Here is a 19,078-nt window from a genome sequence, read left to right on the forward strand (position 1 = left end):
TGGGATCACCAAAGCCTGGGATGACTCCAATATGGAAGCAGAAGCCTTAGGGCAAACAAAGGTCAGCAGTTGATGTGCTGTAAAGAAGAAGGGCTGCAGAGGGCCTCAGCAAAGCCTTCGGAATACTTGTGGATTGGCAGGAGTGCCTATATTTGTTTTTTGAGAAGCACCTTGCCAGTGCAAAGGATTGCTGAGGAAGAGGAAGGAGCAGAGCGGAATGACTGGAGCCAGTGAGGTTGCCTGTGAAGACATGAAGGGCTATGTTGAAAGGGGCACCGCTTGCAGAGCCAAGTAGTCGTTACCAAGTGGTTAAGGCGATGGACTAGATATCATTTGGCGTCTCCACGAGTATGTTCAAATCCTGCCGACTACGTCAGATGACATTTTTGGGATTCCTCTTCAGGGCCTCCTGCGTGGGAGAACAAGGGAGCAGCCTCTATGCAAAGCAGTCAGTAAAACAGAATATGAAGCAAAGACCATTAAAGCCACAGAAGAAAGATATGAACCCAGGCCAAATGCATCCTGCTCCCCCTCCCTCACCTGTCAGGCACTAGTCTGCAGAGAAACTGAACACGCCCACTCTCCTCCAAGGAGAATTCAGCTCAGGAAACGCCTAGCCACAGGCCCTAGATTGGACGAGGCACTTCTTTTCATACCTGTAAAGACCAACCCGTCTCTCTGTGGAGTCCATTCATGGCCTCCAAGACAGAAGTTTTGCCATGGTGCCTATCGTGGCTGCCATCTCCCTGACGTTAAAGCTACCACCTCTTCCGGCCTGATTTTTTTCCCCCGTCTCAAAACATGAACATACAAGGAGTGCTAATTTCACATGCATGCCTGCTTTTAGCTTGAGACGCTTTAGAAAGTCTTCTGTGGAATAGGAATGATGTATAGGAGAGCAGGGAAAATGGTCCAGTGAACGGAAAGAAAAAAGACTACGGATGGAGGTAAAGTGCCCTGTTGAGATTCACTTGTGTGGGTAGTTGTGGCCGAGTGGTTAAGGCGATGGACTAGAAATCCATTGGGGTATCCCCGCGCAGGTTCGAATCCTGCCAACTACGCTGTCCCTTTTGTGAACAGTATTTTCCCATAATTCTTTGAAATACCTTCTGGCATAAATGCGGGCTCCAAAAGCAGGACTAATAGGGTCAGCGCCCTGGGAGGGCTCAAACTTTTGCCATTGTGGCCTTCCTCTCTAGAAAAGGACTGCTTCTGTCCAGAGGCTAGACCGCCAGCAGAAATAGAAACGAGCTACGTTGAAAATGGACCATAGCTTTAAGCAAGTAGTCGTGGCCGAGTGGTTAAGGCGATGGACTTGAAATCCATTGGGGTCTCCCCGCGTAGGTTCAAATCCTGCCGACTACGTGCTACTTCACCTTTGGTGATATTTTATACTTCATATTAAATGGCATCTGCACAAGCAGGCCGAATATAGCTATCACTCTCAATAGAGCTAAGGAAGGCGAAACACTGGGCAGGGAATGGGATCAAAAGAGTGGCCGGAGAAGGCATGAGACTACCTGTCTGGCACTCCTGCCACTTGTGCACCCCAGCTGTCGAGAAGACACATGTCGAGTAATAGCCAAGGAGATTGGGAAAGAACTTCAGTTATCATCTCGCCAGTAAGTTCCATCTGAGGTATCAGATGCATGAAGGAAGTAGCCTTATTGGGGCGTCTGACAGTGTCATTATTTTCCTAAAGTGTCATAACTGCATTCTTTTACAACCTCCTTTTTGATTTTCTCTGGCCAGGAACATGAACTTTATAATAGTGCCTTTGAGTCACGTCAGTATGCAGGTATGGACCGAGTGTATTTTTTGCAGTAGAACGGATAGGCAAAGATGGGAAGGCAGTGGAGCAGAGTGAACTGAGGGAAAGAAAAAGACTGCTGTGAGAGTGAGAACCTCAGCTTAAGTGGCAGCCACCCCTCGTGAGTAGTCGTGGCCGAGTGGTTAAGGCGATGGACTCGAAATCCATTGGGGTGTCCCCGCGCAGGTTCAAATCCTGCCGACTACGTTGGTGCTCTTTCACAATGATGTGTTAGGTTTTTCCTTGGATGCCTCCTTTCCCAGGAATAAGCATGTATTATTCAACAACGTTGAGAGCACAGGTAAAACAAAGACAAGAATGTGAAACAATGCACTGTGCAATGCCAGCATGAAAACTCTCAAGGAGTACGCTGCCCAGGCCTACAGCTTCTCAGACACTGTATCTGTCTATTTTGGGGAGCTGCAGAGAAGCCTTGCCTGTGCTTTTCGAGCCTGCTGTCTGGGGTGAGTGCCTGGATAAATTGTTGTTGGGAAGGACAAGGCAGCTAGCTCCTCTACAGGGGTCAATTTAGGAGGTTGGTGGGAAGCACAGGAAGGGGCAGGAAGGAAGCTCTCTGCTGTTGCTTCTCGGCCTAGGCAGAGCTGCAGGTGTGGTTAAAAAGGATTGGCGTTTGGCCAGGTCCCAGACCACAGTGCAACCTAGGGCAACAAGAGAGGTGAGGCTACTGAGGCCCTTACCCTGAGCCTTCTGACCCCACCGCCCCTTTGGCCCCGATCGGCCAAAACCTCTCTATAAGGGCTAAAGGTGATTATTATATATGCCTGAGTAACTTAGGGTCCCTCGCATAAATGGACTCCTGCTGAAGGAGCTCGCCTTTGCTTTGGGACTGGCCCAACACGGCCTTGCTCTCCTCAACAAACCTGCCACCAGCCAGGAGGCTGAATGGCTTGCAGAAGGACACTCCCAGGTATGCCCAAGCACTTCATTTGCATAGAGACTACCCTCTCTTGGGCCCGCCTCCACTCACCTATTAAGTAATGTGGCTAGAATATCAAGACAGAAAGAGGAGCAGGGCCTGACAGCCTTTCAAAGGCTCAACTGAGGTGCTGGGCTGACGGCTGGGATCACCAAAGCCTGGGATGACTCCAATATGGAAGCAGAAGCCTTAGGGCAAACAAAGGTCAGCAGTTGATGTGCTGTAAAGAAGAAGGGCTGCAGAGGGCCTCAGCAAAGCCTTCGGAATACTTGTGGATTGGCAGGAGTGCCTATATTTGTTTTTTGAGAAGCACCTTGCCAGTGCAAAGGATTGCTGAGGAAGAGGAAGGAGCAGAGCGGAATGACTGGAGCCAGTGAGGTTGCCTGTGAAGACATGAAGGGCTATGTTGAAAGGGGCACCGCTTGCAGAGCCAAGTAGTCGTTACCAAGTGGTTAAGGCGATGGACTAGATATCATTTGGCGTCTCCACGAGTATGTTCAAATCCTGCCGACTACGTCAGATGACATTTTTGGGATTCCTCTTCAGGGCCTCCTGCGTGGGAGAACAAGGGAGCAGCCTCTATGCAAAGCAGTCAGTAAAACAGAATATGAAGCAAAGACCATTAAAGCCACAGAAGAAAGATATGAACCCAGGCCAAATGCATCCTGCTCCCCCTCCCTCACCTGTCAGGCACTAGTCTGCAGAGAAACTGAACACGCCCACTCTCCTCCAAGGAGAATTCAGCTCAGGAAACGCCTAGCCACAGGCCCTAGATTGGACGAGGCACTTCTTTTCATACCTGTAAAGACCAACCCGTCTCTCTGTGGAGTCCATTCATGGCCTCCAAGACAGAAGTTTTGCCATGGTGCCTATCGTGGCTGCCATCTCCCTGACGTTAAAGCTACCACCTCTTCCGGCCTGATTTTTTTCCCCCGTCTCAAAACATGAACATACAAGGAGTGCTAATTTCACATGCATGCCTGCTTTTAGCTTGAGACGCTTTAGAAAGTCTTCTGTGGAATAGGAATGATGTATAGGAGAGCAGGGAAAATGGTCCAGTGAACGGAAAGAAAAAAGACTACGGATGGAGGTAAAGTGCCCTGTTGAGATTCACTTGTGTGGGTAGTTGTGGCCGAGTGGTTAAGGCGATGGACTAGAAATCCATTGGGGTATCCCCGCGCAGGTTCGAATCCTGCCAACTACGCTGTCCCTTTTGTGAACAGTATTTTCCCATAATTCTTTGAAATACCTTCTGGCATAAATGCGGGCTCCAAAAGCAGGACTAATAGGGTCAGCGCCCTGGGAGGGCTCAAACTTTTGCCATTGTGGCCTTCCTCTCTAGAAAAGGACTGCTTCTGTCCAGAGGCTAGACCGCCAGCAGAAATAGAAACGAGCTACGTTGAAAATGGACCATAGCTTTAAGCAAGTAGTCGTGGCCGAGTGGTTAAGGCGATGGACTTGAAATCCATTGGGGTCTCCCCGCGTAGGTTCAAATCCTGCCGACTACGTGCTACTTCACCTTTGGTGATATTTTATACTTCATATTAAATGGCATCTGCACAAGCAGGCCGAATATAGCTATCACTCTCAATAGAGCTAAGGAAGGCGAAACACTGGGCAGGGAATGGGATCAAAAGAGTGGCCGGAGAAGGCATGAGACTACCTGTCTGGCACTCCTGCCACTTGTGCACCCCAGCTGTCGAGAAGACACATGTCGAGTAATAGCCAAGGAGATTGGGAAAGAACTTCAGTTATCATCTCGCCAGTAAGTTCCATCTGAGGTATCAGATGCATGAAGGAAGTAGCCTTATTGGGGCGTCTGACAGTGTCATTATTTTCCTAAAGTGTCATAACTGCATTCTTTTACAACCTCCTTTTTGATTTTCTCTGGCCAGGAACATGAACTTTATAATAGTGCCTTTGAGTCACGTCAGTATGCAGGTATGGACCGAGTGTATTTTTTGCAGTAGAACGGATAGGCAAAGATGGGAAGGCAGTGGAGCAGAGTGAACTGAGGGAAAGAAAAAGACTGCTGTGAGAGTGAGAACCTCAGCTTAAGTGGCAGCCACCCCTCGTGAGTAGTCGTGGCCGAGTGGTTAAGGCGATGGACTCGAAATCCATTGGGGTGTCCCCGCGCAGGTTCAAATCCTGCCGACTACGTTGGTGCTCTTTCACAATGATGTGTTAGGTTTTTCCTTGGATGCCTCCTTTCCCAGGAATAAGCATGTATTATTCAACAACGTTGAGAGCACAGGTAAAACAAAGACAAGAATGTGAAACAATGCACTGTGCAATGCCAGCATGAAAACTCTCAAGGAGTACGCTGCCCAGGCCTACAGCTTCTCAGACACTGTATCTGTCTATTTTGGGGAGCTGCAGAGAAGCCTTGCCTGTGCTTTTCGAGCCTGCTGTCTGGGGTGAGTGCCTGGATAAATTGTTGTTGGGAAGGACAAGGCAGCTAGCTCCTCTACAGGGGTCAATTTAGGAGGTTGGTGGGAAGCACAGGAAGGGGCAGGAAGGAAGCTCTCTGCTGTTGCTTCTCGGCCTAGGCAGAGCTGCAGGTGTGGTTAAAAAGGATTGGCGTTTGGCCAGGTCCCAGACCACAGTGCAACCTAGGGCAACAAGAGAGGTGAGGCTACTGAGGCCCTTACCCTGAGCCTTCTGACCCCACCGCCCCTTTGGCCCCGATCGGCCAAAACCTCTCTATAAGGGCTAAAGGTGATTATTATATATGCCTGAGTAACTTAGGGTCCCTCGCATAAATGGACTCCTGCTGAAGGAGCTCGCCTTTGCTTTGGGACTGGCCCAACACGGCCTTGCTCTCCTCAACAAACCTGCCACCAGCCAGGAGGCTGAATGGCTTGCAGAAGGACACTCCCAGGTATGCCCAAGCACTTCATTTGCATAGAGACTACCCTCTCTTGGGCCCGCCTCCACTCACCTATTAAGTAATGTGGCTAGAATATCAAGACAGAAAGAGGAGCAGGGCCTGACAGCCTTTCAAAGGCTCAACTGAGGTGCTGGGCTGACGGCTGGGATCACCAAAGCCTGGGATGACTCCAATATGGAAGCAGAAGCCTTAGGGCAAACAAAGGTCAGCAGTTGATGTGCTGTAAAGAAGAAGGGCTGCAGAGGGCCTCAGCAAAGCCTTCGGAATACTTGTGGATTGGCAGGAGTGCCTATATTTGTTTTTTGAGAAGCACCTTGCCAGTGCAAAGGATTGCTGAGGAAGAGGAAGGAGCAGAGCGGAATGACTGGAGCCAGTGAGGTTGCCTGTGAAGACATGAAGGGCTATGTTGAAAGGGGCACCGCTTGCAGAGCCAAGTAGTCGTTACCAAGTGGTTAAGGCGATGGACTAGATATCATTTGGCGTCTCCACGAGTATGTTCAAATCCTGCCGACTACGTCAGATGACATTTTTGGGATTCCTCTTCAGGGCCTCCTGCGTGGGAGAACAAGGGAGCAGCCTCTATGCAAAGCAGTCAGTAAAACAGAATATGAAGCAAAGACCATTAAAGCCACAGAAGAAAGATATGAACCCAGGCCAAATGCATCCTGCTCCCCCTCCCTCACCTGTCAGGCACTAGTCTGCAGAGAAACTGAACACGCCCACTCTCCTCCAAGGAGAATTCAGCTCAGGAAACGCCTAGCCACAGGCCCTAGATTGGACGAGGCACTTCTTTTCATACCTGTAAAGACCAACCCGTCTCTCTGTGGAGTCCATTCATGGCCTCCAAGACAGAAGTTTTGCCATGGTGCCTATCGTGGCTGCCATCTCCCTGACGTTAAAGCTACCACCTCTTCCGGCCTGATTTTTTTCCCCCGTCTCAAAACATGAACATACAAGGAGTGCTAATTTCACATGCATGCCTGCTTTTAGCTTGAGACGCTTTAGAAAGTCTTCTGTGGAATAGGAATGATGTATAGGAGAGCAGGGAAAATGGTCCAGTGAACGGAAAGAAAAAAGACTACGGATGGAGGTAAAGTGCCCTGTTGAGATTCACTTGTGTGGGTAGTTGTGGCCGAGTGGTTAAGGCGATGGACTTGAAATCCATTGGGGTCTCCCCGCGTAGGTTCAAATCCTGCCGACTACGTGCTACTTCACCTTTGGTGATATTTTATACTTCATATTAAATGGCATCTGCACAAGCAGGCCGAATATAGCTATCACTCTCAATAGAGCTAAGGAAGGCGAAACACTGGGCAGGGAATGGGATCAAAAGAGTGGCCGGAGAAGGCATGAGACTACCTGTCTGGCACTCCTGCCACTTGTGCACCCCAGCTGTCGAGAAGACACATGTCGAGTAATAGCCAAGGAGATTGGGAAAGAACTTCAGTTATCATCTCGCCAGTAAGTTCCATCTGAGGTATCAGATGCATGAAGGAAGTAGCCTTATTGGGGCGTCTGACAGTGTCATTATTTTCCTAAAGTGTCATAACTGCATTCTTTTACAACCTCCTTTTTGCTTTTCTCTGGCCAGGAACATGAACTTTATAATAGTGCCTTTGAGTCACGTCAGTATGCAGGTATGGACCGAGTGTATTTTTTGCAGTAGAACGGATAGGCAAAGATGGGAAGGCAGTGGAGCAGAGTGAACTGAGGGAAAGAAAAAGACTGCTGTGAGAGTGAGAACCTCAGCTTAAGTGGCAGCCACCCCTCGTGAGTAGTCGTGGCCGAGTGGTTAAGGCGATGGACTCGAAATCCATTGGGGTGTCCCCGCGCAGGTTCAAATCCTGCCGACTACGTCGGTGCTCTTTCACAATGATGTGTTAGGTTTTTCCTTGGATGCCTCCTTTCCCAGGAATAAGCATGTATTATTCAACAACGTTGAGAGCACAGGTAAAACAAAGACAAGAATGTGAAACAATGCACTGTGCAATGCCAGCATGAAAACTCTCAAGGAGTACGCTGCCCAGGCCTACAGCTTCTCAGACACTGTATCTGTCTATTTTGGGGAGCTGCAGAGAAGCCTTGCCTGTGCTTTTCGAGCCTGCTGTCTGGGGTGAGTGCCTGGATAAATTGTTGTTGGGAAGGACAAGGCAGCTAGCTCCTCTACAGGGGTCAATTTAGGAGGTTGGTGGGAAGCACAGGAAGGGGCAGGAAGGAAGCTCTCTGCTGTTGCTTCTCGGCCTAGGCAGAGCTGCAGGTGTGGTTAAAAAGGATTGGCGTTTGGCCAGGTCCCAGACCACAGTGCAACCTAGGGCAACAAGAGAGGTGAGGCTACTGAGGCCCTTACCCTGAGCCTTCTGACCCCACCGCCCCTTTGGCCCCGATCGGCCACGATCGGCCAAAACCTCTCTATAAGGGCTAAAGGTGATTATTATATATGCCTGAGTAACTTAGGGTCCCTCGCATAAATGGACTCCTGCTGAAGGAGCTCGCCTTTGCTTTGGGACTGGCCCAACACGGCCTTGCTCTCCTCAACAAACCTGCCACCAGCCAGGAGGCTGAATGGCTTGCAGAAGGACACTCCCAGGTATGCCCAAGCACTTCATTTGCATAGAGACTACCCTCTCTTGGGCCCGCCTCCACTCACCTATTAAGTAATGTGGCTAGAATATCAAGACAGAAAGAGGAGCAGGGCCTGACAGCCTTTCAAAGGCTCAACTGAGGTGCTGGGCTGACGGCTGGGATCACCAAAGCCTGGGATGACTCCAATATGGAAGCAGAAGCCTTAGGGCAAACAAAGGTCAGCAGTTGATGTGCTGTAAAGAAGAAGGGCTGCAGAGGGCCTCAGCAAAGCCTTCGGAATACTTGTGGATTGGCAGGAGTGCCTATATTTGTTTTTTGAGAAGCACCTTGCCAGTGCAAAGGATTGCTGAGGAAGAGGAAGGAGCAGAGCGGAATGACTGGAGCCAGTGAGGTTGCCTGTGAAGACATGAAGGGCTATGTTGAAAGGGGCACCGCTTGCAGAGCCAAGTAGTCGTTACCAAGTGGTTAAGGCGATGGACTAGATATCATTTGGCGTCTCCACGAGTATGTTCAAATCCTGCCGACTACGTCAGATGACATTTTTGGGATTCCTCTTCAGGGCCTCCTGCGTGGGAGAACAAGGGAGCAGCCTCTATGCAAAGCAGTCAGTAAAACAGAATATGAAGCAAAGACCATTAAAGCCACAGAAGAAAGATATGAACCCAGGCCAAATGCATCCTGCTCCCCCTCCCTCACCTGTCAGGCACTAGTCTGCAGAGAAACTGAACACGCCCACTCTCCTCCAAGGAGAATTCAGCTCAGGAAACGCCTAGCCACAGGCCCTAGATTGGACGAGGCACTTCTTTTCATACCTGTAAAGACCAACCCGTCTCTCTGTGGAGTCCATTCATGGCCTCCAAGACAGAAGTTTTGCCATGGTGCCTATCGTGGCTGCCATCTCCCTGACGTTAAAGCTACCACCTCTTCCGGCCTGATTTTTTTCCCCCGTCTCAAAACATGAACATACAAGGAGTGCTAATTTCACATGCATGCCTGCTTTTAGCTTGAGACGCTTTAGAAAGTCTTCTGTGGAATAGGAATGATGTATAGGAGAGCAGGGAAAATGGTCCAGTGAACGGAAAGAAAAAAGACTACGGATGGAGGTAAAGTGCCCTGTTGAGATTCACTTGTGTGGGTAGTTGTGGCCGAGTGGTTAAGGCGATGGACTAGAAATCCATTGGGGTATCCCCGCGCAGGTTCGAATCCTGCCAACTACGCTGTCCCTTTTGTGAACAGTATTTTCCCATAATTCTTTGAAATACCTTCTGGCATAAATGCGGGCTCCAAAAGCAGGACTAATAGGGTCAGCGGCCTGGGAGGGCTCAAACTTTTGCCATTGTGGCCTTCCTCTCTAGAAAAGGACTGCTTCTGTCCAGAGGCTAGACCGCCAGCAGAAATAGAAACGAGCTACGTTGAAAATGGACCATAGCTTTAAGCAAGTAGTCGTGGCCGAGTGGTTAAGGCGATGGACTTGAAATCCATTGGGGTCTCCCCGCGTAGGTTCAAATCCTGCCGACTACGTGCTACTTCACCTTTGGTGATATTTTATACTTCATATTAAATGGCATCTGCACAAGCAGGCCGAATATAGCTATCACTCTCAATAGAGCTAAGGAAGGCGAAACACTGGGCAGGGAATGGGATCAAAAGAGTGGCCGGAGAAGGCATGAGACTACCTGTCTGGCACTCCTGCCACTTGTGCACCCCAGCTGTCGAGAAGACACATGTCGAGTAATAGCCAAGGAGATTGGGAAAGAACTTCAGTTATCATCTCGCCAGTAAGTTCCATCTGAGGTATCAGATGCATGAAGGAAGTAGCCTTATTGGGGCGTCTGACAGTGTCATTATTTTCCTAAAGTGTCATAACTGCATTCTTTTACAACCTCCTTTTTGCTTTTCTCTGGCCAGGAACATGAACTTTATAATAGTGCCTTTGAGTCACGTCAGTATGCAGGTATGGACCGAGTGTATTTTTTGCAGTAGAACGGATAGGCAAAGATGGGAAGGCAGTGGAGCAGAGTGAACTGAGGGAAAGAAAAAGACTGCTGTGAGAGTGAGAACCTCAGCTTAAGTGGCAGCCACCCCTCGTGAGTAGTCGTGGCCGAGTGGTTAAGGCGATGGACTCGAAATCCATTGGGGTGTCCCCGCGCAGGTTCAAATCCTGCCGACTACGTCGGTGCTCTTTCACAATGATGTGTTAGGTTTTTCCTTGGATGCCTCCTTTCCCAGGAATAAGCATGTATTATTCAACAACGTTGAGAGCACAGGTAAAACAAAGACAAGAATGTGAAACAATGCACTGTGCAATGCCAGCATGAAAACTCTCAAGGAGTACGCTGCCCAGGCCTACAGCTTCTCAGACACTGTATCTGTCTATTTTGGGGAGCTGCAGAGAAGCCTTGCCTGTGCTTTTCGAGCCTGCTGTCTGGGGTGAGTGCCTGGATAAATTGTTGTTGGGAAGGACAAGGCAGCTAGCTCCTCTACAGGGGTCAATTTAGGAGGTTGGTGGGAAGCACAGGAAGGGGCAGGAAGGAAGCTCTCTGCTGTTGCTTCTCGGCCTAGGCAGAGCTGCAGGTGTGGTTAAAAAGGATTGGCGTTTGGCCAGGTCCCAGACCACAGTGCAACCTAGGGCAACAAGAGAGGTGAGGCTACTGAGGCCCTTACCCTGAGCCTTCTGACCCCACCGCCCCTTTGGCCCCGATCGGCCAAAACCTCTCTATAAGGGCTAAAGGTGATTATTATATATGCCTGAGTAACTTAGGGTCCCTCGCATAAATGGACTCCTGCTGAAGGAGCTCGCCTTTGCTTTGGGACTGGCCCAACACGGCCTTGCTCTCCTCAACAAACCTGCCACCAGCCAGGAGGCTGAATGGCTTGCAGAAGGACACTCCCAGGTATGCCCAAGCACTTCATTTGCATAGAGACTACCCTCTCTTGGGCCCGCCTCCACTCACCTATTAAGTAATGTGGCTAGAATATCAAGACAGAAAGAGGAGCAGGGCCTGACAGCCTTTCAAAGGCTCAACTGAGGTGCTGGGCTGACAGCTGGGATCACCAAAGCCTGGGATGACTCCAATATGGAAGCAGAAGCCTTAGGGCAAACAAAGGTCAGCAGTTGATGTGCTGTAAAGAAGAAGGGCTGCAGAGGGCCTCAGCAAAGCCTTCGGAATACTTGTGGATTGGCAGGAGTGCCTATATTTGTTTTTTGAGAAGCACCTTGCCAGTGCAAAGGATTGCTGAGGAAGAGGAAGGAGCAGAGCGGAATGACTGGAGCCAGTGAGGTTGCCTGTGAAGACATGAAGGGCTATGTTGAAAGGGGCACCGCTTGCAGAGCCAAGTAGTCGTTACCAAGTGGTTAAGGCGATGGACTAGATATCATTTGGCGTCTCCACGAGTATGTTCAAATCCTGCCGACTACGTCAGATGACATTTTTGGGATTCCTCTTCAGGGCCTCCTGCGTGGGAGAACAAGGGAGCAGCCTCTATGCAAAGCAGTCAGTAAAACAGAATATGAAGCAAAGACCATTAAAGCCACAGAAGAAAGATATGAACCCAGGCCAAATGCATCCTGCTCCCCCTCCCTCACCTGTCAGGCACTAGTCTGCAGAGAAACTGAACACGCCCACTCTCCTCCAAGGAGAATTCAGCTCAGGAAACGCCTAGCCACAGGCCCTAGATTGGACGAGGCACTTCTTTTCATACCTGTAAAGACCAACCCGTCTCTCTGTGGAGTCCATTCATGGCCTCCAAGACAGAAGTTTTGCCATGGTGCCTATCGTGGCTGCCATCTCCCTGACGTTAAAGCTACCACCTCTTCCGGCCTGATTTTTTTCCCCCGTCTCAAAACATGAACATACAAGGAGTGCTAATTTCACATGCATGCCTGCTTTTAGCTTGAGACGCTTTAGAAAGTCTTCTGTGGAATAGGAATGATGTATAGGAGAGCAGGGAAAATGGTCCAGTGAACGGAAAGAAAAAAGACTACGGATGGAGGTAAAGTGCCCTGTTGAGATTCACTTGTGTGGGTAGTTGTGGCCGAGTGGTTAAGGCGATGGACTAGAAATCCATTGGGGTATCCCCGCGCAGGTTCGAATCCTGCCAACTACGCTGTCCCTTTTGTGAACAGTATTTTCCCATAATTCTTTGAAATACCTTCTGGCATAAATGCGGGCTCCAAAAGCAGGACTAATAGGGTCAGCGCCCTGGGAGGGCTCAAACTTTTGCCATTGTGGCCTTCCTCTCTAGAAAAGGACTGCTTCTGTCCAGAGGCTAGACCGCCAGCAGAAATAGAAACGAGCTACGTTGAAAATGGACCATAGCTTTAAGCAAGTAGTCGTGGCCGAGTGGTTAAGGCGATGGACTTGAAATCCATTGGGGTCTCCCCGCGTAGGTTCAAATCCTGCCGACTACGTGCTACTTCACCTTTGGTGATATTTTATACTTCATATTAAATGGCATCTGCACAAGCAGGCCGAATATAGCTATCACTCTCAATAGAGCTAAGGAAGGCGAAACACTGGGCAGGGAATGGGATCAAAAGAGTGGCCGGAGAAGGCATGAGACTACCTGTCTGGCACTCCTGCCACTTGTGCACCCCAGCTGTCGAGAAGACACATGTCGAGTAATAGCCAAGGAGATTGGGAAAGAACTTCAGTTATCATCTCGCCAGTAAGTTCCATCTGAGGTATCAGATGCATGAAGGAAGTAGCCTTATTGGGGCGTCTGACAGTGTCATTATTTTCCTAAAGTGTCATAACTGCATTCTTTTACAACCTCCTTTTTGCTTTTCTCTGGCCAGGAACATGAACTTTATAATAGTGCCTTTGAGTCACGTCAGTATGCAGGTATGGACCGAGTGTATTTTTTGCAGTAGAACGGATAGGCAAAGATGGGAAGGCAGTGGAGCAGAGTGAACTGAGGGAAAGAAAAAGACTGCTGTGAGAGTGAGAACCTCAGCTTAAGTGGCAGCCACCCCTCGTGAGTAGTCGTGGCCGAGTGGTTAAGGCGATGGACTCGAAATCCATTGGGGTGTCCCCGCGCAGGTTCAAATCCTGCCGACTACGTCGGTGCTCTTTCACAATGATGTGTTAGGTTTTTCCTTGGATGCCTCCTTTCCCAGGAATAAGCATGTATTATTCAACAACGTTGAGAGCACAGGTAAAACAAAGACAAGAATGTGAAACAATGCACTGTGCAATGCCAGCATGAAAACTCTCAAGGAGTACGCTGCCCAGGCCTACAGCTTCTCAGACACTGTGTCTGTCTATTTTGGGGAGCTGCAGAGAAGCCTTGCCTGTGCTTTTCGAGCCTGCTGTCTGGGGTGAGTGCCTGGATAAATTGTTGTTGGGAAGGACAAGGCAGCTAGCTCCTCTACAGGGGTCAATTTAGGAGGTTGGTGGGAAGCACAGGAAGGGGCAGGAAGGAAGCTCTCTGCTGTTGCTTCTCGGCCTAGGCAGAGCTGCAGGTGTGGTTAAAAAGGATTGGCGTTTGGCCAGGTCCCAGACCACAGTGCAACCTAGGGCAACAAGAGAGGTGAGGCTACTGAGGCCCTTACCCTGAGCCTTCTGACCCCACCGCCCCTTTGGCCCCGATCGGCCACGATCGGCCAAAACCTCTCTATAAGGGCTAAAGGTGATTATTATATATGCCTGAGTAACTTAGGGTCCCTCGCATAAATGGACTCCTGCTGAAGGAGCTCGCCTTTGCTTTGGGACTGGCCCAACACGGCCTTGCTCTCCTCAACAAACCTGCCACCAGCCAGGAGGCTGAATGGCTTGCAGAAGGACACTCCCAGGTATGCCCAAGCACTTCATTTGCATAGAGACTACCCTCTCTTGGGCCCGCCTCCACTCACCTATTAAGTAATGTGGCTAGAATATCAAGACAGAAAGAGGAGCAGGGCCTGACAGCCTTTCAAAGGCTCAACTGAGGTGCTGGGCTGACGGCTGGGATCACCAAAGCCTGGGATGACTCCAATATGGAAGCAGAAGCCTTAGGGCAAACAAAGGTCAGCAGTTGATGTGCTGTAAAGAAGAAGGGCTGCAGAGGGCCTCAGCAAAGCCTTCGGAATACTTGTGGATTGGCAGGAGTGCCTATATTTGTTTTTTGAGAAGCACCTTGCCAGTGCAAAGGATTGCTGAGGAAGAGGAAGGAGCAGAGCGGAATGACTGGAGCCAGTGAGGTTGCCTGTGAAGACATGAAGGGCTATGTTGAAAGGGGCACCGCTTGCAGAGCCAAGTAGTCGTTACCAAGTGGTTAAGGCGATGGACTAGATATCATTTGGCGTCTCCACGAGTATGTTCAAATCCTGCCGACTACGTCAGATGACATTTTTGGGATTCCTCTTCAGGGCCTCCTGCGTGGGAGAACAAGGGAGCAGCCTCTATGCAAAGCAGTCAGTAAAACAGAATATGAAGCAAAGACCATTAAAGCCACAGAAGAAAGATATGAACCCAGGCCAAATGCATCCTGCTCCCCCTCCCTCACCTGTCAGGCACTAGTCTGCAGAGAAACTGAACACGCCCACTCTCCTCCAAGGAGAATTCAGCTCAGGAAACGCCTAGCCACAGGCCCTAGATTGGACGAGGCACTTCTTTTCATACCTGTAAAGACCAACCCGTCTCTCTGTGGAGTCCATTCATGGCCTCCAAGACAGAAGTTTTGCCATGGTGCCTATCGTGGCTGCCATCTCCCTGACGTTAAAGCTACCACCTCTTCCGGCCTGATTTTTTTCCCCCGTCTCAAAACATGAACATACAAGGAGTGCTAATTTCACATGCATGCCTGCTTTTAGCTTGAGACGCTTTAGAAAGTCTTCTGTGGAATAGGAATGATGTATAGGAGAGCAGGGAAAATGGTCCAGTGAACGGAAAGAAAAAAGACTACGGATGGAGGTAAAGTGCCCTGTTGAGATTCACTTGTGTGGGTAGTTGTGGCCGAGTGGTTAAGGCGATGGACTAGAAATCCATTGGGGTATCCCCGCGCAGGTTCGAATCCTGCCAACTACGCTGTCCCTTTTGTGAACAGTATTTTCCCATAATTCTTTGAAATACCTTCTGGCATAAATGCGGGCTCCAAAAGCAGGACTAATAGGGTCAGCGGCCTGGGAGGGCTCAAACTTTTGCCATTGTGGCCTTCCTCTCTAGAAAAGGACTGCTTCTGTCCAGAGGCTAGACCGCCAGCAGAAATAGAAACGAGCTACGTTGAAAATGGACCATAGCTTTAAGCAAGTAGTCGTGGCCGAGTGGTTAAGGCGATGGACTTGAAATCCATTGGGGTCTCCCCGCGTAGGTTCAAATCCTGCCGACTACGTGCTACTTCACCTTTGGTGATATTTTATACTTCATATTAAATGGCATCTGCACAAGCAGGCCGAATATAGCTATCACTCTCAATAGAGCTAAGGAAGGCGAAACACTGGGCAGGGAATGGGATCAAAAGAGTGGCCGGAGAAGGCATGAGACTACCTGTCTGGCACTCCTGCCACTTGTGCACCCCAGCTGTCGAGAAGACACATGTCGAGTAATAGCCAAGGAGATTGGGAAAGAACTTCAGTTATCATCTCGCCAGTAAGTTCCATCTGAGGTATCAGATGCATGAAGGAAGTAGCCTTATTGGGGCGTCTGACAGTGTCATTATTTTCCTAAAGTGTCATAACTGCATTCTTTTACAACCTCCTTTTTGCTTTTCTCTGGCCAGGAACATGAACTTTATAATAGTGCCTTTGAGTCACGTCAGTATGCAGGTATGGACCGAGTGTATTTTTTGCAGTAGAACGGATAGGCAAAGATGGGAAGGCAGTGGAGCAGAGTGAACTGAGGGAAAGAAAAAGACTGCTGTGAGAGTGAGAACCTCAGCTTAAGTGGCAGCCACCCCTCGTGAGTAGTCGTGGCCGAGTGGTTAAGGCGATGGACTCGAAATCCATTGGGGTGTCCCCGCGCAGGTTCAAATCCTGCCGACTACGTCGGTGCTCTTTCACAATGATGTGTTAGGTTTTTCCTTGGATGCCTCCTTTCCCAGGAATAAGCATGTATTATTCAACAACGTTGAGAGCACAGGTAAAACAAAGACAAGAATGTGAAACAATGCACTGTGCAATGCCAGCATGAAAACTCTCAAGGAGTACGCTGCCCAGGCCTACAGCTTCTCAGACACTGTATCTGTCTATTTTGGGGAGCTGCAGAGAAGCCTTGCCTGTGCTTTTCGAGCCTGCTGTCTGGGGTGAGTGCCTGGATAAATTGTTGTTGGGAAGGACAAGGCAGCTAGCTCCTCTACAGGGGTCAATTTAGGAGGTTGGTGGGAAGCACAGGAAGGGGCAGGAAGGAAGCTCTCTGCTGTTGCTTCTCGGCCTAGGCAGAGCTGCAGGTGTGGTTAAAAAGGATTGGCGTTTGGCCAGGTCCCAGACCACAGTGCAACCTAGGGCAACAAGAGAGGTGAGGCTACTGAGGCCCTTACCCTGAGCCTTCTGACCCCACCGCCCCTTTGGCCCCGATCGGCCAAAACCTCTCTATAAGGGCTAAAGGTGATTATTATATATGCCTGAGTAACTTAGGGTCCCTCGCATAAATGGACTCCTGCTGAAGGAGCTCGCCTTTGCTTTGGGACTGGCCCAACACGGCCTTGCTCTCCTCAACAAACCTGCCACCAGCCAGGAGGCTGAATGGCTTGCAGAAGGACACTCCCAGGTATGCCCAAGCACTTCATTTGCATAGAGACTACCCTCTCTTGGGCCCGCCTCCACTCACCTATTAAGTAATGTGGCTAGAATATCAAGACAGAAAGAGGAGCAGGGCCTGACAGCCTTTCAAAGGCTCAACTGAGGTGCTGGGCTGACAGCTGGGATCACCAAAGCCTGGGATGACTCCAATATGGAAGCAGAAGCCTTAGGGCAAACAAAGGTCAGCAGTTGATGTGCTGTAAAGAAGAAGGGCTGCAGAGGGCCTCAGCAAAGCCTTCGGAATACTTGTGGATTGGCAGGAGTGCCTATATTTGTTTTTTGAGAAGCACCTTGCCAGTGCAAAGGATTGCTGAGGAAGAGGAAGGAGCAGAGCGGAATGACTGGAGCCAGTGAGGTTGCCTGTGAAGACATGAAGGGCTATGTTGAAAGGGGCACCGCTTGCAGAGCCAAGTAGTCGTTACCAAGTGGTTAAGGCGATGGACTAGATATCATTTGGCGTCTCCACGAGTATGTTCAAATCCTGCCGACTACGTCAGATGACATTTTTGGGATTCCTCTTCAGGGCCTCCTGCGTGGGAGAACAAGGGAGCAGCCTCTATGCAAAGCAGTCAGTAAAACAGAATATGAAGCAAAGACCATTAAAGCCACAGAAGAAAGATATGAACCCAGGCCAAATGCATCCTGCTCCCCCTCCCTCACCTGTCAGGCACTAGTCTGCAGAGAAACTGAACACGCCCACTCTCCTCCAAGGAGAATTCAGCTCAGGAAACGCCTAGCCACAGGCCCTAGATTGGACGAGGCACTTCTTTTCATACCTGTAAAGACCAACCCGTCTCTCTGTGGAGTCCATTCATGGCCTCCAAGACAGAAGTTTTGCCATGGTGCCTATCGTGGCTGCCATCTCCCTGACGTTAAAGCTACCACCTCTTCCGGCCTGATTTTTTTCCCCCGTCTCAAAACATGAACATACAAGGAGTGCTAATTTCACATGCATGCCTGCTTTTAGCTTGAGACGCTTTAGAAAGTCTTCTGTGGAATAGGAATGATGTATAGGAGAGCAGGGAAAATGGTCCAGTGAACGGAAAGAAAAAAGACTACGGATGGAGGTAAAGTGCCCTGTTGAGATTCACTTGTGTGGGTAGTTGTGGCCGAGTGGTTAAGGCGATGGACTAGAAATCCATTGGGGTATCCCCGCGCAGGTTCGAATCCTGCCAACTACGCTGTCCCTTTTGTGAACAGTATTTTCCCATAATTCTTTGAAATACCTTCTGGCATAAATGCGGGCTCCAAAAGCAGGACTAATAGGGTCAGCGCCCTGGGAGGGCTCAAACTTTTGCCATTGTGGCCTTCCTCTCTAGAAAAGGACTGCTTCTGTCCAGAGGCTAGACCGCCAGCAGAAATAGAAACGAGCTACGTTGAAAATGGACCATAGCTTTAAGCAAGTAGTCGTGGCCGAGTGGTTAAGGCGATGGACTTGAAATCCATTGGGGTCTCCCCGCGTAGGTTCAAATCCTGCCGACTACGTGCTACTTCACCTTTGGTGATATTTTATACTTCATATTAAATGGCATCTGCACAAGCAGGCCGAATATAGCTATCACTCTCAATAGAGCTAAGGAAGGCGAAACACTGGGCAGGGAATGGGATCAAAAGAGTGGCCGGAGAAGGCATGAGACTACCTGTCTGGCACTCCTGCCACTTGTGCACCCCAGCTGTCGAGAAGACACATGTCGAGTAATAGCCAAGGAGATTGGGAAAGAACTTCAGTTATCATCTCGCCAGTAAGTTCCATCTGAGGTATCAGATGCATGAAGGAAGTAGCCTTATTGGGGCGTCTGACAGTGTCATTATTTTCCTAAAGTGTCATAACTGCATTCTTTTACAACCTCCTTTTTGCTTTTCTCTGGCCAGGAACATGAACTTTATAATAGTGCCTTTGAGTCACGTCAGTATGCAGGTATGGACCGAGTGTATTTTTTGCAGTAGAACGGATAGGCAAAGATGGGAAGGCAGTGGAGCAGAGTGAACTGAGGGAAAGAAAAAGACTGCTGTGAGAGTGAGAACCTCAGCTTAAGTGGCAGCCACCCCTCGTGAGTAGTCGTGGCCGAGTGGTTAAGGCGATGGACTCGAAATCCATTGGGGTGTCCCCGCGCAGGTTCAAATCCTGCCGACTACGTTGGT

The 19,078-nt window shown here is 49.6% G+C and overlaps 20 non-coding genes across 20 annotated transcripts; all 20 read left to right on the forward strand.

The window, feature by feature from the left end:
- Positions 1–979: 979 nt before the first annotated feature.
- Positions 980–1,061, forward strand: TRNAS-AGA (transfer RNA serine (anticodon AGA)). Its single transcript has one exon. It is a non-coding gene; the product is annotated as a tRNA-Ser (tRNA).
- Positions 1,062–1,283: 222 nt separating this feature from the next.
- On the forward strand, positions 1,284–1,365 carry TRNAS-UGA (transfer RNA serine (anticodon UGA)). The gene has a single exon. It is a non-coding gene; the product is annotated as a tRNA-Ser (tRNA).
- Positions 1,366–1,935: 570 nt separating this feature from the next.
- On the forward strand, positions 1,936–2,017 carry TRNAS-CGA (transfer RNA serine (anticodon CGA)). Its single transcript has one exon. It is a non-coding gene; the product is annotated as a tRNA-Ser (tRNA).
- Positions 2,018–3,869: 1,852 nt separating this feature from the next.
- TRNAS-AGA (transfer RNA serine (anticodon AGA)) lies at positions 3,870–3,951 on the forward strand. The gene has a single exon. It is a non-coding gene; the product is annotated as a tRNA-Ser (tRNA).
- Positions 3,952–4,173: 222 nt separating this feature from the next.
- Positions 4,174–4,255, forward strand: TRNAS-UGA (transfer RNA serine (anticodon UGA)). The gene has a single exon. It is a non-coding gene; the product is annotated as a tRNA-Ser (tRNA).
- A 570-nt stretch (positions 4,256–4,825) lies between these two features.
- On the forward strand, positions 4,826–4,907 carry TRNAS-CGA (transfer RNA serine (anticodon CGA)). The gene has a single exon. It is a non-coding gene; the product is annotated as a tRNA-Ser (tRNA).
- Positions 4,908–6,759: 1,852 nt separating this feature from the next.
- Positions 6,760–6,841, forward strand: TRNAS-UGA (transfer RNA serine (anticodon UGA)). Its single transcript has one exon. It is a non-coding gene; the product is annotated as a tRNA-Ser (tRNA).
- A 570-nt stretch (positions 6,842–7,411) lies between these two features.
- On the forward strand, positions 7,412–7,493 carry TRNAS-CGA (transfer RNA serine (anticodon CGA)). Its single transcript has one exon. It is a non-coding gene; the product is annotated as a tRNA-Ser (tRNA).
- A 1,862-nt stretch (positions 7,494–9,355) lies between these two features.
- Positions 9,356–9,437, forward strand: TRNAS-AGA (transfer RNA serine (anticodon AGA)). Its single transcript has one exon. It is a non-coding gene; the product is annotated as a tRNA-Ser (tRNA).
- Positions 9,438–9,659: 222 nt separating this feature from the next.
- Positions 9,660–9,741, forward strand: TRNAS-UGA (transfer RNA serine (anticodon UGA)). The gene has a single exon. It is a non-coding gene; the product is annotated as a tRNA-Ser (tRNA).
- A 570-nt stretch (positions 9,742–10,311) lies between these two features.
- TRNAS-CGA (transfer RNA serine (anticodon CGA)) lies at positions 10,312–10,393 on the forward strand. Its single transcript has one exon. It is a non-coding gene; the product is annotated as a tRNA-Ser (tRNA).
- A 1,852-nt stretch (positions 10,394–12,245) lies between these two features.
- TRNAS-AGA (transfer RNA serine (anticodon AGA)) lies at positions 12,246–12,327 on the forward strand. The gene has a single exon. It is a non-coding gene; the product is annotated as a tRNA-Ser (tRNA).
- A 222-nt stretch (positions 12,328–12,549) lies between these two features.
- On the forward strand, positions 12,550–12,631 carry TRNAS-UGA (transfer RNA serine (anticodon UGA)). Its single transcript has one exon. It is a non-coding gene; the product is annotated as a tRNA-Ser (tRNA).
- Positions 12,632–13,201: 570 nt separating this feature from the next.
- TRNAS-CGA (transfer RNA serine (anticodon CGA)) lies at positions 13,202–13,283 on the forward strand. The gene has a single exon. It is a non-coding gene; the product is annotated as a tRNA-Ser (tRNA).
- Positions 13,284–15,145: 1,862 nt separating this feature from the next.
- On the forward strand, positions 15,146–15,227 carry TRNAS-AGA (transfer RNA serine (anticodon AGA)). Its single transcript has one exon. It is a non-coding gene; the product is annotated as a tRNA-Ser (tRNA).
- Positions 15,228–15,449: 222 nt separating this feature from the next.
- On the forward strand, positions 15,450–15,531 carry TRNAS-UGA (transfer RNA serine (anticodon UGA)). Its single transcript has one exon. It is a non-coding gene; the product is annotated as a tRNA-Ser (tRNA).
- A 570-nt stretch (positions 15,532–16,101) lies between these two features.
- On the forward strand, positions 16,102–16,183 carry TRNAS-CGA (transfer RNA serine (anticodon CGA)). Its single transcript has one exon. It is a non-coding gene; the product is annotated as a tRNA-Ser (tRNA).
- A 1,852-nt stretch (positions 16,184–18,035) lies between these two features.
- On the forward strand, positions 18,036–18,117 carry TRNAS-AGA (transfer RNA serine (anticodon AGA)). The gene has a single exon. It is a non-coding gene; the product is annotated as a tRNA-Ser (tRNA).
- Positions 18,118–18,339: 222 nt separating this feature from the next.
- TRNAS-UGA (transfer RNA serine (anticodon UGA)) lies at positions 18,340–18,421 on the forward strand. Its single transcript has one exon. It is a non-coding gene; the product is annotated as a tRNA-Ser (tRNA).
- Positions 18,422–18,991: 570 nt separating this feature from the next.
- On the forward strand, positions 18,992–19,073 carry TRNAS-CGA (transfer RNA serine (anticodon CGA)). Its single transcript has one exon. It is a non-coding gene; the product is annotated as a tRNA-Ser (tRNA).
- Positions 19,074–19,078: the final 5 nt, after the last annotated feature.

The sequence above is a fragment of the Pleurodeles waltl genome, chromosome 7 (genome assembly GCF_031143425.1).
Source record: "Pleurodeles waltl isolate 20211129_DDA chromosome 7, aPleWal1.hap1.20221129, whole genome shotgun sequence".
Taxonomy (NCBI): Eukaryota; Metazoa; Chordata; class Amphibia; order Caudata; family Salamandridae; genus Pleurodeles; species Pleurodeles waltl.